Source organism: Elephantulus edwardii, unplaced genomic scaffold (genome assembly GCF_000299155.1).
Source record: "Elephantulus edwardii isolate Elephantulus edwardi_28Jun2011 unplaced genomic scaffold, EleEdw1.0 scaffold00251, whole genome shotgun sequence".
NCBI classification, from domain to species: Eukaryota; Metazoa; Chordata; class Mammalia; order Macroscelidea; family Macroscelididae; genus Elephantulus; species Elephantulus edwardii.
This window is the reverse complement of record NW_006400001.1, coordinates 3,609,690-3,615,839: the sequence shown is the minus strand read 5'-3', so window position 1 is coordinate 3,615,839 and position 6,150 is coordinate 3,609,690. Positions and strand designations below refer to the sequence as shown.

The 6,150-nt window shown below is 39.6% G+C and overlaps 1 pseudogene; it reads left to right on the top strand.

The window, feature by feature from the left end:
* The first annotated feature begins 434 nt into the window (after positions 1-434).
* LOC102870636 lies at positions 435-4,661 on the top strand (annotated as a pseudogene).
* The last annotated feature ends 1,489 nt before the right edge of the window (positions 4,662-6,150 follow it).

Here is a 6,150-nt window from a genome sequence, read left to right as displayed (position 1 = left end):
TTCAGGAAGATGAAGAGTTCTCTAAAAATGAAAACCAGTAAGTTCTGATTTCTCAGAAGAAATCAAGCAGGAGAAAGACAAAAGATGACATAATAAAAATCTGAAAGAAAAAAAGTTGCCAGCCGATAGTTATATAGCTAGTAGAAGTGTCCCTCAAATCTGATGGTAAAATTTGAACATTTCCAAATGAAAAGAAACTAAGGGATTCTGTGAAAACTGGGCCAAGTTTACAAGAAATACTGTTTTTGTTCCTGGTAGGTGCCATCAAAGAGAGGATGGCTCACAGTGATTTCTGAACGATAGAGCTGAACTCTGCCCTATCTGTGCCAACCTCTTAGTCTCTGACACATTGAAGCCCCTTGCTGCTGTGACTGCACTAAAGGTCATTCTTGGGATTGATGGGCAACAATAATCAACAACAGCCTGAAATCAATATGAATGGCACTATCATTCAGAAAGTGACTCAGACACAGAAATATACAACATATAATGAAAATCTTTCATTGGCTCCAACAAGAGGTTTCCGACCAACCAAACAATCCAGAGCCAGGCCCATTGTCTCCATTCTGGAGTTGGATAAAGCAGTTGGACTCTGTAAGATGGTGCTCATTTTGGTTTGAGGATCTGTGTAGATTGTGTGGGTTTTTTTTTGTTGTTGTTGGTGGTGGGGTTATTGTTTGTTTGTTTGTTTGTTTTTTGTTTTGTTTTATTTAAGCCTCTTATTTAGAGTCAACAAGACCTCCTAGAGGGCCCTTGTGTTTAAAAGTTGGGGCCAAGGGATTATATTTTAATCCCTTGTTGCTATGTTTTAGAGGAACATTCTTCTAAATTATACAGCACTCTGGGCACTTTGCTGTGCTTAGGTAATCTGGGTTTGCTTTGACACTGAATCTTGTGCCACTGGGGTCTCAAATGCCGTGATGGAACAACTGTACCATAGGTGTGCCAAACACCATAATGGATACCCATCGTGGGCAGAGTTTGGTGGAGCTACCAGATTGAGTCAGGTTTGGAAGCAGGAATGACATCCACTTCCTAAACCACATGCCTCTGGAAATGCTATGAACTTGGATAAATGACAATAGTTACAGAAAGGCTTCAGGTCTTGGGCTGGGAGGGAGGAGAGAGGGCCTTTGTATTTAAAGTTAGTTGGGTCTGAGGGTCTAGTGTTATTTTATTTTGGAGGAACATTCTTTTAAGTTTCTAAGTTGTACAGCACTCCTCTGTTAATTTGCTACACTGAAGTAATATGGGCTTGCAGTGATGCTGAACCTTGTGCCATTGGGAGCGGGGGTGTATCAAATGCCATAATGGAGGTCAATAGTGTTTGGTGGAGCCCTAATTCAAGACAGGATTGGAATCAGAAGAGGCATCCACTTCCTAAACCACTTGTCTCTGGAAACTCTGTGAACTTGGAGAAATTATGATAGTTATAAAAAGGCTTCAGGTCTTTTTTTTTATAGGGTCGCTATAAGACGTTTTCGACTCAAAAGCAATCAATAACAACAACATAATAAAAATCAGAAACTAAAATTTACCAGTCTATAAATAAGGATAGCCTTGGAGGCAATGATTCTGAAGCTCCATCTGACATATTTTGAACATGTTGCAAGGATCAGTGCTTGGAAAAGGATATTTACTATGCTGTGAGGTTGGAGGGACAGCACAAGAGAGGAAGACCTGGATGAGATGGATTGGCTCGGTGACTGGGGTACAATAATGTTGGCTCAGGTTAGAGCAGAGTTTGAAGCTGTTGTACATTGCAAGTGACTCAATGCAACATAACAAGACAGCTCTGGTGGTCTAGTGGTAAAAATCTGTGATACCAACCCAAAGGCACACAGCTGCTCCACAAAAGAAGGGTTGGCAATCTTCTCCCATACAATTAACTGTCTCTAAAAATGTACTGGAAGATAAGCTATGAGTCAGTTCCCACTCAGTGGTACACCTCAAGAACAACAATGTAAAAACAGGGGGAACAAACCCAAAAAAACAGCTATACCTCTTCTAAATGACGCGAAAGTCAAGGCAATGTCACGACAAAGTGATCGATTTTACACTTGGGGGGAAAATAGTAACTCATAAAGTAAACTCCAAGGAAATTTATAAGCATTCTTTTCAAAATAAAAGACTTACTGAACACTAAAACAACAGCAGTGAAGAAAATAATAAGAATCACTTAAAAAAAAAAAAAAGTAGAACTTAGCACAGAAAAGTAAATGGAACCACCAAACAATAAAAATTTAGCAACAATAAAAAGCATTGCAGCAAAATGACAGAGAGAAAAAAAAAAAAAACCCAAACAACTAAAAGACCAAGATACCCTCATTGTTGGTTTTATTTTAAGATGCCATCAAGTCCACTTAAATTCAAAGCTCCTCTGTGGACAATAGATTTGAAACTTGCCCTATCCTGTGCAATCCTTAACACTCCAGGCCACTTTTATAGTCATTGCGTGAATCCATCTCATAGATGCTTTCTTCTCTTTGACTGACCCTTCACCATCCCCAGTATGATGAGGCTGATGTGGGTTTGGTGTTATTGTTTTTTTTTAAGTTTTGTGGATATCCCTCCCGCCCTCCATGGACAGGTCTTTCCTAACAACACACTTTATGTATGAAAAATAAAGCTTCAACATCCCTGCCTCTAAGGAATGCACTGGTTACACACCCTCCAAGATAGATTTATCCTTTTAACAATCTAGGAGATATTCAGTATTTTTCTCCAATATCACAATTCAGAGGCATTGATTCTTCTATCGCACAGCTTTCAACAATTGAAAATACTATGGCTGGGATCAGGCACACTTTAGTCTTTGAATTGAAACCCTTGCTCTTTAGCACTTTAGAGTGGTCTTTGACAGTTGATTTTCCCAATGCTGTATGTTTTCTGATTTATTGAATGCTGTTACCATAGGTGTTGATTGCCCATACATGTGCAATTAATTCATTGACAACTTCAATCTTGTTTCCATTTTCCTATTGCCTATAGGTCTAGTGGTGAAGATTTTTTGTTTTCCTGATGTTAAAATATAATTCATAAGACTGTTGTCTTTGATCTTCTGCAGTAAGTGCTTCAAGTCTTCTTCACTTTCTGCAAGCAAGGTTGTATTATCAGCATAAAGCAGGTTGCTAATAAGACTTCTTTCCATTCTGATATCACATCTTCTTCATAAAGTCTAGCTTCTCAATTGATTTGTTCATCATACATATTGAAGAGAAATGGAGAAAAGATACAATGCTGATCCAAGCTTTCTCTGATTTTAAACAATATGATATCCCTTAATCTGTTTAGCCAACTCTTGAACTAAGCATAGGTTTCACATGAGCACATGAATTAACTGTTCTCTGATTCCAATGCTTGCCAATGTTAGCCACAATTTATTGCAGTCTGCACAATCAAATGTAATACCTCATGCTACAAATCTCTTCTCAATTTACCTTGAATTTCAAACAATTCTCTCTAAATGTCCTGTTACTTTCCTGTGATATTATCAATATTGTTCAATAACTTCCACACTGTGTTTAATTATTTCTATGGGGTGGAAACAATTCAAAACCTTACCTATTGATAACTAAAAATATTTAAAAATAACAGGCGTAAGCTGCTTGGTTATTTTGATTTCATTAACAATCAAGTTGTGGACAGGAGGCCTCTTATTTAAATCAGATGGGCAGGTATTTGTGATTGAAAGTTGGTTGGGTTCTTGGGCCAGTGTCCCTAAGGCCTGATAAGAAGACTGATAAGTTATTACATATAGTGACTAACTAAATTGACAGTTTATTGTGTTTGGGGAAAACTGGTACAGAACTTGTCTATCAGTTAGCTGTACTAAGATAATTTACAGTTTGCCTTGTTACCGAAAGATATGCTACTGGTGTGTCAAATGCCATAAGGGTTACTCATGGTGAACAGGTTTTATTAGAGCTCCCAGATTAAGACAAATTAGAAAGTAGGATTGTCCATCCACTTCTAAAACAACAGAACTTTGAAAGCCCTATGAACACTAAAAGAACACACATATTTATAGTAGTGTAGTCACAGAGCCCAGATTGGAAGTCAGTTGAAATGAGGATAATTAATGACAAATAGGGCATCAGTGTCTGGAGTGCCCCGTGTCTCCTCCGTCCTCAGGAATTTTAGCCACATTCTCTGAGTAACGATGCACTAATGAGTTGGGCAATGTCTTTGATGACAGCACCCCCACCTTGCTCTCTCAGACCATGTACGCACTCATTGAAGCCATTGCTGAATATACCAAGATTGTGTATACCTTAATTTCCCTGTACCGGCAATAGGCATGTTTACTTGGGAAAATGAATTAACAGGAGGAAGATGAAATGTGGCAGGTAATTATGGGAGCCAGATTTGAGATGACTTCCAAACAACAAGAATATTTAAAGTTAGAGACAAACTGGATGAGATGGCCACAGAAGCTGTGTCCCAAACTGGTGCAGACCAGGCAGGCCTCTGTCACCACCCGGAGCCACAACCAGTTGATGAAGTCACAGGTGCAGGAGGTTCGCCAGTTCTCCCAGAAATCATAGACCAAGCTGGCTGAGGCCCAGACAGACGAGCTGCAGCAGAAAATGCCACGGAAGGAGCTTGAGGAGTGGGCAAAGCCAAAGCCCGAGCCCGAGGCCTACCTGAAGGACGACTGAGGCCCACCTGTGGCCCAAGGCTGCTTCCACAGTGCACGAGTGTGACATGGGCTGGCAGGCCACCACTCCAGGGACCTCCAATTGAAACGCCAGCCTCCTGCTCAGCACCCGATTCCACAGTACTCTCCTTAACACTGCTGCCTTCACCCCAAAAGTATCTCACCAGCCTGCCTGGGAAGACAGCTGTTGGTTAGTTTAAACTTGATTTTTGACCTGAACATTTTCAGCTGTGATTTTGTTTGGTCTTGTCAAAGGAGTGTGTTTGGGGAGGCTGCCCTGTGTGTGTACAGTCTCCATGGGTTTTCTGATGCCCTCTTGGACATAGAAAGCCCATTCAGGCAGAGGAGGACAAGGATCTCTGAAGGAGTGGGTGCAGTGGGACCTCTCCACCATGAGAACAGCCTCTGTTCCTTTGCCTTTGGGTCTGTAAAATCCAAGGGAGAATTTTTTTCATTTAAAAAAAAAAAAAGACAAATATTATTTACTATGGAACATGGAGTACACGTAACCTGAATGTTGGAAAACTGAAAATTTTAAAAAATGAAAAGAAGAACATGAACAACAACATACTAGGTGTTAGTGAGATGAGATGGATCAGCTTTGACCACTTTGAATCAGATAATCACATGGTATACTATTCTGGGAATGAAAAACAGAAGAATGGGGTTGCACTCACAGTCTAAAAGCGAATTTCAAGTTCTATCCAGAAATGCAATGTTGTGAGTGATAGGATATCATCTATACTCACAGAAGGAAGACCTGTAAAACCACTCTTATTCCAGTATATGTTCCTACATCCAGGAATAGTGGTTAGAAAATATGGGCTTGGTGAAAGAAATAAGGCTGGAAATAGAATGATAGAATTTTGTATTTTCAATGATTTATTAATTGCAAATAACTTTTTAAAAAGATGCAAATGATGACTTTCCACATGAATCTCACCCAATGGGCTACACAGGAATCAGATTGATTATATCTGTGGAAGAAATTGTTAAAGAAGTTCAACATCAGTAGTTAAAACTAGGCCAGGGATGAACTGTGGGTCAGATCAACAATAACTCCTGTGCAAGTTCAAATTGAGGCTAAAGATATTAAAATTAGACCACAAGAACCAACATATGATCTTGAATCTATTCCATCTGAATTTCAGATTCATCTTAGGAATAGATTTGGGACGTGGAATACCTGCAACTGAAAACAGGATGAGTTGTGGGGTGATATTATCCATGAAGAAAACAAAAGGTCATTACAAGGATAGAGCAGAACAAAAAACCAAAATGGATGTCAGAAGAGACTCTAAAAATTGCATTAGAACATTGAAAAGCCAAAGCAAAGGGAAAACATGCCGAAGTAAAACCCTGAAGAGACCATAGCTGACATCCAAGCAGATATAGGCACACCCATGTTTATTGCAGCTTTGTTCACAATAGCAAGGAGTTGGAAACAACCTAAGTGCCCATCAACAAACGAATGGCTAGAGAAGCTGTCG